The sequence below is a fragment of the Nycticebus coucang genome, chromosome 23 (assembly GCF_027406575.1).
Source record: "Nycticebus coucang isolate mNycCou1 chromosome 23, mNycCou1.pri, whole genome shotgun sequence".
NCBI classification, from domain to species: domain Eukaryota; kingdom Metazoa; phylum Chordata; class Mammalia; order Primates; family Lorisidae; genus Nycticebus; species Nycticebus coucang.
Genome location: NC_069802.1, coordinates 14943001 through 14954919, shown reverse-complemented (window position 1 = coordinate 14954919; position 11919 = coordinate 14943001). Strand labels below are relative to the sequence as shown.

General features: G+C 41.4%; 1 long non-coding RNA gene and 1 pseudogene across 1 annotated transcript in view; one reads left to right on the top strand and one right to left on the bottom strand.

Annotated features, from left to right (window-relative positions):
• Nucleotides 1-4027: 4027 nt before the first annotated feature.
• Nucleotides 4028-11919, top strand: part of LOC128576114 (Golgi pH regulator-like) — a 16823-nt pseudogene continuing 8931 nt past the window's right edge.
• LOC128576115 (uncharacterized) overlaps nt 9262-11919 on the bottom strand; it is a 23094-nt gene continuing 20436 nt past the window's right edge. Inside the window, exon 5 of the long non-coding RNA XR_008377244.1 lies at nt 9262-11250. This is a non-coding gene — a long non-coding RNA (uncharacterized LOC128576115). The remainder of the gene's footprint in view (nt 11251-11919) is intronic.

Sequence of the window (11919 nt, the reverse complement as noted above, 5' to 3'; positions counted from 1 at the left end):
TTTGCCACGAGAGGATCTTAGGTGTGCCGTAAAAATTGTTAAAGATCATTAATTAAATAAATCAGTTTTGAAAGAAGTTCAAAGCACAGTACGTTTATTCTTTTTTTTTAACTTTTGTTTTGATCAACATAATTTAAGTGTGCTGTGGAAAATTAATTATAGGTTCTAATGTGAGATAAAAAAGGTTGAAAAACACCACTCTACATAGACTGTACCTTTTATTCGTGAGCTTTCCTCCATTCCTTCTCTCTCTGCTGTCAAGTTAGCAAACTTCTGTGCATAGCTGACCACTCCCTATGAACGACTAGCAACACTTATCCAATCGTATCATAATTATTCACAACGAACCTGTAATTAACCAAAGCTGTGATCACAGGTTATGGATCACAGCACCTCAAAGAACATACTTGCTTGCTAAATATCTCCAGCCCCTGCTCTTTCTTCTGCATCCCTTTATAGTTCATTAATCGTACCCTGGTGTGGTGTGTATGTTTCCCCTTGCACATTTCTTTTGTCTACTAGGAGTCTCAGAGCCAAAATAGAGACTTTATGTTAGTGACCATGGAATTCGTTACTCACGTTCCTCTCCTTCACCCCAGGCCACCCCATGGTCTATCATATTTCCTATAGATTTAATATTTTGTTTGCATTTTGCTACTTTCTTGTAGGCGTTTCTTAAAAGCTACCTCAAGTCTCTGTATAACAAAGAGGCAGGATTGGTTCATTCATTCATCCACAAATAAATCATTATTTCCCATTGACCACTTCTTGTATTTTCTCAAAATAGAAACATTCTGTGCACTTCTGCTTAGAACACAGCAGTATACCTTGAGCATTTATGACAAGATTATTTCAGGAATAATTGTGAATTAAAATGAATGATGATAGTGGCCAGAAAAGAAACACAGTGAAATTCTATGTCTTTATTGAATTTTGTACCATAGAGACCAGAGAAAGAAACTGTATCCAAAATAAGCTCTAATAACTTGAACTTGCTTTCAAAATGCCATAACTCTTAAGACACTTTACTAAGAAGAATATGTTCCACTCCATCCATGTAAACATGAAAGAGGTAAGGTCTCCATCTTTCTTTATCAAGAATGGAAGAAAAAGTACCCAATGTACACACCCTTATTATGAAACTAATGTAGGACCTTCACATGAAAGCTATAACCCAGTTACAACCTAAGAATAGGGAGAAGGGGGAAAGGGAGGGGAAGTGGGGGGGAGGTAGGTGGAGGGAGGGGGATTAATGGGATTGCACCTGCGGTGCATCTTACAAGGGTATATGTGAATCTTAGTAAATGTGGAATGTAAAAGTCTTAGCAAAATAACTAAGAAAATGCCAGGAAGGCTATGTTAACTAGTGTGATGAAAATGTGTCAAACGGTCTATGAACCAAGTGTATGGTGCCCCATGATCATACTAATGTACACAGCTATGATTTAATAATAAAAAAAAATGCCATAACTCCAGGGAAGCTGTTATCACTGGGAGTTCTATGAATTAACTTCCGTCAATAGCTATAAAAGGGTAAATAATGAAATTCACGAATTTGAGAGTTACCTACATATTATTAAACTCAACAGTAATGGTAGTGATTGCATAGAATTTAGACCAATAAAAATGTTTTTGAGGAAAGGCATATATATATTTTTTTCTGTCTGACATGGTTAAGGATTGTCTGGCATGTGGTGATTTAATTCAAAGGAATTCAAACTGTTTTCCAAAGATCTGTTATGATTAGGCTGAATGTGTCACTGTGATCTACTTTCGAACAGATGTTAGTTTTTGCTTGCCTATTGGCTTCTGTTTCACACACACACACACACAAAAATCTGGATAGATACTTTCCTTGTAATTTGCTTCTTTCTTTTTCCTATAACTGAGACATAGACAGCAATCCTGATAACAAACTGCTCTGGTAAGCCTGGTTCCATCTGAACTGGAGAGTGGAATTGATTGCCATCCTTTTATACAACTTTTGTATCTAAAGAAACATTTTGAAACATGCAGGTACCAACCCTGTTGATCATCCCCACCGAGCACATTGAACCTTTGTGAGATTCTCATATTTTCAAGCTGTAATGGCTTGATGAATATAGTTGAGGATCCCTAGCTCTTTTTTTGTTTATTTGTTTGTTTGTTTTTTAGAGAAGGGTCTCACCATGTTGCCCAGGCTGGTCACAAACTCCTGGGCTCAAGTGATGCTCTGATCGCCCAGCTTCCCACGTCCTAGGATTACGGATGTAAGCCACTGTACCCAGCTTCAAGCTCTTAATATCCCCCAGGGGGATAACTAAAATTGGGCTGTAATAAACATCTCTGGTTAGTGTTGGGGTGGGTACCCTCACCTGATCCCAGGACCCTTTCTCACTGTCCTATCTCCACTGGCACCTAACGGGATGTGTCGTGCACGATACGGGCTTTCTTTCCTCTTGGCAAATTCTGAATGGAGCTGAGGGGAACAGTTACAAAACAGAAAATTGACTATGATGGAACAGTCTTTGGTGTTACATCTGATATGATTAACAATTTATTTTGGCAACACCCGGGATGGGTTTCATATGGTTTTTCTGAAATCAACAGGACTCCTGCCAGCAGAATCAGGAACACTAAGAAATAATCCAGGCTGAGAGAGAGAAAAAAATATGCCATCTTGTGAAGTGTTTCATAGCGTTGACTCTGTGACCTGGAAACCAGCCATTGCTCAATCCCTCTGTTTCCAACTGCTCTTCAACTATTGTCCTACCAGGCTTGATGAAGAGGCTTATAACTAGCGGGGTGGATGGCCTAGAGGAGAAAGCATGGAGAGGGGGGAGATGAAAGATGTGGCAGTCAAACATTTTTCAACATACAAATACCCTTATGAGGGTGTATGTTCTATCTCAGTTGCCATCTTTAAGAAGTACAATTGCTACAGATTGTGGACTTTCAGAGCTAACTGCTCTTATAGGAATTCACTTCCAAGCTGAAAGGAAGGCTTATCTGCTATAGAGGAGTGTTGATTTCCCAGAGCTGATGTTTCCAGCCGTCATCCGTACAGAAGGATTTTCACTAGCCCAATGTTCTTGGGGGTTATTTTTTTTTAAACGTTTCTTCTTCTTCTTCTTCCTCTTCCTTCTTCCTTCTTCCTTCTTCCTTCTTCCTTCTTCCTTCTTCTTCTTCTTCTTCTTCTTCTTCTTCTTCTTCTTCTTCTTCTTCTTTTCTTCTTCTTCTTCTTCTTCTTCCTCTTCCTCTTCCTCCTCTTCCTCTTCCTCTTCCTCCTCCTCCTCCTCCTCCTCTTCCTCTTCCTCTTCTTTCTTCTTCTTTCTTCTTTCTTCTTCTTTTCTGACAGGGTCTTGCTCTGTTGCTTTATTTGCATCAAACTCCTGGGCTCAAGAGATCCTCCCACCTCAGCCCCCCCAAGTAACTGGGACTACAGGTATGTGTCACTACACTCAGCTAATGTCCTTGGGTTTCCTCTGCTTTTCATCCCTTTTTCCTTGTCAGGCTGAATTTGAAAAGAGGAACTGGGCCACTCATTCCTGAGCTCCCACCTCTTCTTTTTCTCCAGGCAGTGGCAGAGAGTATAGATCTCCACTGCTCTCAGACCAGGTAAGGGCTGCAAAGGGGGGTGGCTGTAGTTGAACTTGTGTCTAGAGTAGAAAGTCCACTTGCTTATTCCTAAAAGGCATGTTCTTAAATATTAAAAAGTATTGAGAAGCCTCCGACTTGTGGCTGTCAGCCACGTCCATAACGTTAACATCATCAACAACAAATGAATGAATGATGTTTTGTTTCTCCATCTGCCTTAACTTCTTATTTTATTCCTCAACTGGTTCAGAACATAGTCAAGAAAAAGTAGTGTTAACTATTGGTCCCTGCTATGGTTGGAATGAGCTCCAATACTTATGTTGAAATCGAATCCCCAATGTGGCAGTATTGAGAAGTGGGGTCTTTAAGAGGGGGTTGAGGGTGGATGACCCGAGTGTGCAGTAGGCTGGGAGTGGGGAGGGATGGGCCAGAGCCCTCCTTACACTTCCCCATGAGTTTTCTTATCAACTCCAGCATCATGATTATCTCCCTGATACTATTTTTTGGATTTGGGGCTTTTCTTCATGCGCCAATTATTTAAAGACTATGAGGTGCATCAGGATGTTGTATGGGTGATCTTCTCTGTGATTTGGGGGTTTTCTTGCACCATGTTTGAGTTCATCATCTTTGAAAACTTAGGAGTATTGAATAGCAGCACCCATTATTTTCACTGGAAAATGAACCTGTATATAATTCTGTCGACCCTGGTTTTCATGGTGCCTTTTTACATTGGCTATTTTGCCATAAGCAACATCTGAATATTGCACAACCTGTCTCTTATGGTTGACCTTTATGTATTTCTTCTGGAAACTAGGAGATCCATTTCCCATTCTCAGCCCAAAACATGGGATCTTAACCATAGAACAGCTCATCAGCCGAGCAGGTGTGATTGGGGTGACTCTGAAGGCTCTTCTTTCTGGATTTGGTGCTGTCGACTGTCCATACTCTTACACGTCCTACTTCCTCAGGAATGTACAGATATTCCAGCCCTGGAACGGTGACTGCTTCAAACCATGGATATGATCATAAGCAAAAAGAAAAGAATGGTAATGGCACAACGAACTATGTTCCAAAAAGGGGGTGGGGGGTTGCACAAACCATCAGGATTCTGGGGAATGATAAAAAGTGCACTACTTCAGCACCAGGAAGTGAAGATCTTACTCTTATTCAACAGGAAGTGGACGCTTTGGAAGAACTAAGAAGGCAGCTTTTTCTGGAAACCCCTGACCTATGTGCTCCCAAGGAGAGAATAGAATACTCCAAAACTTTCAAGGTGAAATGTTTTAATTTTCTGGGTTACTTTTGCTCCATTTACTGTGTTTGGAAAATTTTCATGGCAACCATCAGTATTGTTTTTGATGGAGTTGGGAAAACAGATCCTGTCACAAGAGGCATTGACATCACTGTGAATTACCTGGGAATCCAATCTGATGTGCAATTCAGGTCCCAACACATTTCCTTCATTCTTGTTGGTATAATCATTGTCACATTCATCAGAGGGTTATTGATCACTCTTACCAAGTTTTTTATGCCTTCTCCAGCAATAAGTCTTCCAATGTCATTGTCCTACTGTTAGCACAGATAATGAGCATGCACTTTGATCCGAATGAGTATGCTTCTAGAATACCGCACCATGATCACTCGAGTCCTGGGAGAACTGCAGTTCAACGTCTCTCACTGCTGGTTTGGTGTGACCTTCCTGGTCAGCATGCTCTCTAGCATACATTTCCTCTATTTGGCTCACAAACAGGCGCCAGAGAAGCATATGGCACCTCGAACTCATCCTTCTGTAGACTGTGAGAAGCCAGTGGTGTCAGTACTTGGATATAAGAGGTGAGGGAAAAAGGAGGGGACCAAGGCCTAATTTTTTTAAAACAATGCTATGGTAGCATATTTTACCCCCCAGCATACTCCTTCCTCAGACAATATTGTGAACATAAGTAACAGCTAGAACAGGAAAGGGAGAAGTAGCTCAAGGCAGCACTCAGCAAAGAGCATCCTGCGTGGATTTGAGGCTGATGTAGTTCAGATGGAGGGAAGGGGAAGAAGAGCCAAGAAACTAGTGGGAGGCAATACATTTGAATTCTGGGCAGGAGGCGTCTATGGGAGCTGGGCCAAATACAGAGGATTTCTGTTTTAAGTCAAGGTTCACATGGAAAAGGTCCTGGCTTTCCCTTGAGATTGTCATTAAAAATTAGAGATTGTAACAAAAAAAAAAAAAAAAGAAGAAGAAGAAGTGATTGGGTTGCAAGGGCTCTGCTCTGCTCTACTGATTAGTTAAACCCATTCATGGACTAATGGGTTAGCGGGTTAATGGGTTATCATGGTAGTGGAATTGGTGAGCTAGCACATAAGAGGAGACACCTAGCCTAGCATAATCAGCTCCCTCACACGAGACAGCTGTGCCCCTGTGGGATTCTTTAGAGTCCCCATCAACAAGAAGACTCTCCCAAGACGGGGTCCCTCAACCTTGAAATACAATTGCTCCCGCCCTGCAAAAATCCCAGCAGATACTAAGCCAGAAGGTTTTACCTGATAGAAAATACCTTTCACATTTTTTTCTACTTTCCTTTCAGGATGATCAATAGATTAATATTCCCTTCAACTTGCCCTTGGATTAAAAGAAACATCTTGGTATTCAGCTTTGGACTTACACAGGCCAATGACTTTAGAGCCAGTAGGACTGTGACATGGGCATCCTTTGGCTCTTACATTTTGCTATAGCTCTTGCACATGCTTCTTCATTCAGCCAGAGGTCCAAGACTATTCCACACTTGCTGTACTTGTCCTGCAGTGTAGATTGTCAGGATTATATTGGGGCATATAAAAAGGTCTAAGCTGGGTGTGGTCTGCGTGCACACCTGTGGTCCTACCTGTGGACTGAGCTGGGAGGATCAAGAGAACACAGGCGCTTGAGCCTGCAGTGCCCTGTGGTCATGCCTATGATTAGTTGCTGCACTCCAGCCTGGACAACCTCATCAGACTCTATTTCTTATCTCTTAAAAAAAAGATGGGGGGTGGTTCAGAGCAGTGGCTTATGCTTATAATCCTAGCAATTTGAAAACCCAAGGCAGAGTTCAAGACTCACCTGAGCGACATAGTGAGACCTTGTCTTTACAAAAAATATGAAAATTAGGTGGGCATGGCAGTGTACACCTGTTGTCTCAGCTACTCAGGAAGCTGAAGCAGGAGAATCACTTGTTGCTGTGAGCTATGCTGATGCCACAGTACTTTAGACCCCCACGACAGAGTGAGACTCTGCCCCTCCCCCAAAAAAGGTAGAAAAACTTCTAAAACAAATATATAAGAACTTCTATATCTGGATAGCAGTTAGATGGACTTGAAATTGGTAGTGAGACTCTGTGCTTTGATCTTTAATTGAGAGATCAGCCAAGAAGGGCATGGCCACAATTAAACTAAATATTCAAACTAGAAAGAAGGGGATAGAAGCCAAGAAGGAAAGGATGGCTTTCAAACCCCTCGATCTGTAGCTAAGAAGTCTGTAAGTCAGCATTCGTGGTAAGAATACAGTTCAGATTTTTCAATGTCAATGAGATACCAATAGATAAGGCCATTTATCCATGACTATCACATATCATCAATGAACTATGGCCCTGACTTTAATTTTCCCAAAGCTATTTCACCCACATTATCACACTGGATGCTTGTGCTGAGCAGCAGATGATGTCATTTCCATTTTTAGAGTTTGGCAAACTGATGCCCAGAGGAGCAGAGGAACCCACTCAAACTGAAGGAATTCAGGAAATGCCACCCCAAAATATGATGCTTTGTAATGCTGATCACTTTGAACTGAGGGCACTTTGGAGAACAGTAGATGCAGGCAGAGGCTTTCTCCAAAATCCCTAAACACAGATTGTCCAAGAGGCGCTCAATTGTTGCGAATCCCCTTCCTAGAAATCTCATCAACCAGTGAATATTAACTCAGATGACAAGACAGGAAACTAGAAGTTGACACCAGCCTAGACTGTCAGAGACTTTCCACCTATGTAACAAGACAATATATCACAGCAGATTTCCTCCCCTCATCCTTCCATAATTTGTGTCTTCAACACTCCTCAAGAAGCCCCAAGACCCTATTCCTTTCTATAGCCCAGGATGCTTTGTAAACTTCATTCATCTGAACATTCTCTGAGTCTCATATTTTATGGGACTTCCATGCATATACATGTAACTAAATGTGGTTTATCTTCTGTTAATCTGTCTTGTGTCCATTTAATTTGTACCCAGTCAAGGAACCTAGAAGGGTGAAGGGAAGCCATTTTTCACTCTCCTACCAACCTATGTTTTCTGATTCGAAGTACAGTGGTCCTTTTTTTCTATTGCTACTGCCTCCAAGCCTATATAATTGAGAATACACTGATACTTTGATATTATTTGAAAGAAGTAGGTAAAGTAGCTGGGCTTGACAGACATTCTTACTGAATGTATCATGGACAACACAACAGACTTCACTCCATGATCTGAAAGGTGAGTGCCATTTCTTTGGTTCTCTAATGCATAATGATAATGAAAACAATGCAGATTTAAGTTGGAGTGATGGTGGTGTTGTGTCATTAGAAAGATATTAAGGCTTACTTCATAAATCTTTGTCTTTCACGTTTTCAAATTATACTGCTTGGGATATATCTGTGTTGTGCATAAGTAGATGAAACCTGATATGAGTCACATTGCATTTTAGCTACAGTTAAAGGGGCATCAGGACATTTGACACCCCTCACCCGTAACCGCCAAAATGGAATCCTAGTGCTATAAGGTACAAAGAAGGTATTCGAGAGCATTCCTTTTCTTTCTTTCTTTTTTTTTTTTGTAGAGACAGAGTCTCACTTTATCGCCCTCAGTAGAGTGTTATGGCATCACAGCTCACAGCAACCTCCAACTCCTGGGCTTAGGCAATTCTCCTGTGTCTGCCTCCCAGTAGCTAGGACTACAGGCACCCGCCACAACACCCGGATATTTTTTTGTGCAGTTTGGGCTGGGGCTGTTGAACCCGCCACCCTTGGTATATGGGACTGGCGCCCTACTCACTGAGCCACAGGTGCCGCCCAAGCATTCCTTTTCTTAAGTAAAGAATTGTTCATCTAAACACTAGTGAAAAAAAGAATGAGATTTGGGGGACTGGAAAACAATTTGGTATAGAGAAGAAGAGGTCTAGACTTAGGTATCAGAATGTCAGCAGGTAGCCACTGCTAACACTGAAATAATCCCACAACTGTCTTCTGTCGTCCCAAGCCTTCTGCCCTCTCTCCCATAATGCCTGAGGCTCTCATCTCTACATATCCCTCATCATCTTATTGTCTGCACATCCTGAAAATCTAAGTGTACCCGGATGCCTCTAAAACTCATGTACTAGCACCCTCTCTACATGGGAGTAAAGACAGGAGCTTCCACAGGGGCAATAACAGCCCTTTGAAATGCATTCACTCTCAATGCTTCATAAAGTCCTTTTGTGTATATTACAGTAGAACTTCCATAGCTGACCACCTCCCTTCACTGACCACCCCTTAAACTGACCTAATTTTCAAAGACCAGACATGCACTACATGTATGTATCAGTATAGCAGCCCTAGCTCCTTATGTTGACCACCTTTTTTTTTCAGATTTAGAATTTATTTATTTATTTTTATTAAGTCATTTGTACATAGATCATAAATACATTTATGCCATTATGGGATTCAATGTGTTGATTCTTTGTACAAATTGGAGTGCTTACATGCTACTAATCAACATAGCTTTCACCTCATTTACCCAATTACAGCATTTAGACATTTGTGTTCTACACCCGATAGATCCAACTTGTACTTGCAATGTGCTCCATAGGTGTGTGTTGACCAGCTTTTTACAGTCCCTTGGGTGGTCAATTTACAGAGGATCTACTGTATTTTATTTGATGTTCACAATTGCTCCAGAAGGTAGGCAAGGAAGATACTGAACTCATTTTATAGATAAGAAAGTTGAGGTTCTCAGAAGTTAAGCTAATAAGTGGCAGAGCCATCACTATCTGCTCCATCTTTAGGAGAGTTCCTTCTCAACAGCAATTTATAAACTTCTGTACCAATGGCTCTTAAATAGCCATGGGAGTAACTCCACACTGATGATAAAATAAATTCCTCTCATTGTAAAGCAATATTTTTTAAAACCCATAAAATTATATTAAGTCTATTGAAGCTAATACTGTATTCAAATGCAATAAAGTAACTATATAAATGCTTTGCTTAAAAGGATAGCACCCTAATTAAGAAGATTATTAAAAGGACAGAGCATATGAATACATCTATTACACAGGATTTACTAGGACGCATTGTACCCACAGCAGTAAAGTGGGACCAGCTGTTGCTTGGAACATGGAAACAGCCTTCTGAAGTAGAAACTGGATACTGCAACAATTCTTATTAAAAATGAAGGTGCCTGAATATCTTAACCCCTTCTTCCTTCGTGTTCCATTCAAGATGTATTTCATAGCATCTTCTGGGCCCTAGGTTCCACGCTGTGGGCAGGCTGTCTTTGAAGACCCCTTTTGTGCTTGAATTTGCAGGGCTAAGAACTCTTTGAAGCTTCCTTTCTTTCCTTTTCTGTAAAATGGCATCTTTGTTTGAAATGAGTATTTTTGGTCTTGATGGCTACAAATCCCAGGGACTCTTGATCTCCAAATGTCTGCTCCTTTTTTACATTCCTCGGGTGGGAGGGATTCATGGTGCCCATAAAGTGTTCTTCTTTTGTTTACTCTACTTTTAGTGCCTCTAACTTTGTCTGACATCTGCCTAATTGCCAATGGTCACGGACTCTTGTGCATCTGCCTTGTTAGAGGGGCATCTTGTTTACACAGTGTGCTAACAAGTATGCTGGTGGAATTTCATGCATTTTCTCTCTAGGACATTAGGATGTTGGACCAAAAAGGTAGAAGATAGGTCTGTTCTGGGACCAGGTATCATAATAGTAAAGACTGAATATTACAATCTATGCATTAAGACAAGGCTACATACACACCTGCTTTAAGAAGCAATTCCCCATTTGGCCCATTGTCACTAGTTTCCCCAGGAGAGTCATTAAAGCACATAGCAATCCAGTTTGTTCCATGGTATCCCCTTTGTTTGCTCTCTAGGTGAAGAGCATTTTTCCTCTGGTCATATTATGTGTGGTTGTGTAGGTGTAGAAAGGGAGTCACTGATTGGCATCCAGCTTGGGGTGCAATATCAGGTCCAGCATAGGAAAAAGAAAATCATTACAGAGATTTCAAGCAGCAAGAGATTGGCTTAATCCAGGATATTAAGTACTTACAAATTTTTGGAAGAGAAGGAGGAGTAGAAATCAGCCTCCTAGTCTTTTGTTTTCAAGATCAATCACTGTAGCTGCAGGCTGCAGAGGTCAGAAAGCCTCAGCTACTGTCACCTGGGTTTCAGACAGTGGTGACCAGGATGTGGAGGTGGGATAGAGGTCAGAAAAGCTGCAGCTTCTGTCACCTGGGTTACAGACAGTGGTGACCAGGATGTGGAGGTGGAGTCTGGCCACAGCTACTCGCTTTTGTTGACAACTATTTGTCCATTGTCACAGCTATTGGAAAACAGTCTCCACCTCCTTCTGTCTTCTCAATAGTATGAAAGTGCATTTCATTGGCAGAACTAAACCCAACTGAGATCCATGGCTGCCTTCTAGACCCTAGGAGAGAACATAAATGAAGATAGGAGTAGATACCTTGTGTCAACAGATAATATGTAGCATGGGGTTATTTTATTTTGTGGCCTTTCCCTCTGCCCTCCAACCCCCACAGGAGGATAGGGTGAGATTCCTTTACAAATGGTGGCCTCCAATTGAAATCCATTGCCCTAAATTCTAGCTAAAAAGCTGAGAGCTCCTGAGGAAAGATCCAAAAGTGATATATTTCAAAATTTTAAAACTGTGTAGGCCCTACTCAGCCACTTGGATAGCTTGTCTATCTTGAAGGTGGTTTGATTGGCCTTGGCAATGTTCCCCACAGTGCAGGCAAAGAGACAGTATTCAGAACCATGAGACTAGGGTTTGAGTCTTACCTCCACCTCTTTCTAGCTGTTCACTTACTATTTCTGAGCCTTGGTTTCTCATTCAAAACATGAAGAAAATGGTATTGTTAGAACCCAGGGGAATAATGGGTTTGCAAACTGGAAAGGTTGTTGTGGAAATGGGGAGTGCTATAGATTGTTGGATAAGTCTTGGCAGAAACTCTGACCAGAAAGATGGCTCTCAGTCTAAGAACGTCCCATTGTCCAAGAACATGCCCCCTGTCTAGGGCAGCCTGGGTTCAATGAGTAGGGGAGAGGGAGAGAGTTAAAAAAAAAAAAAATCCCAGGC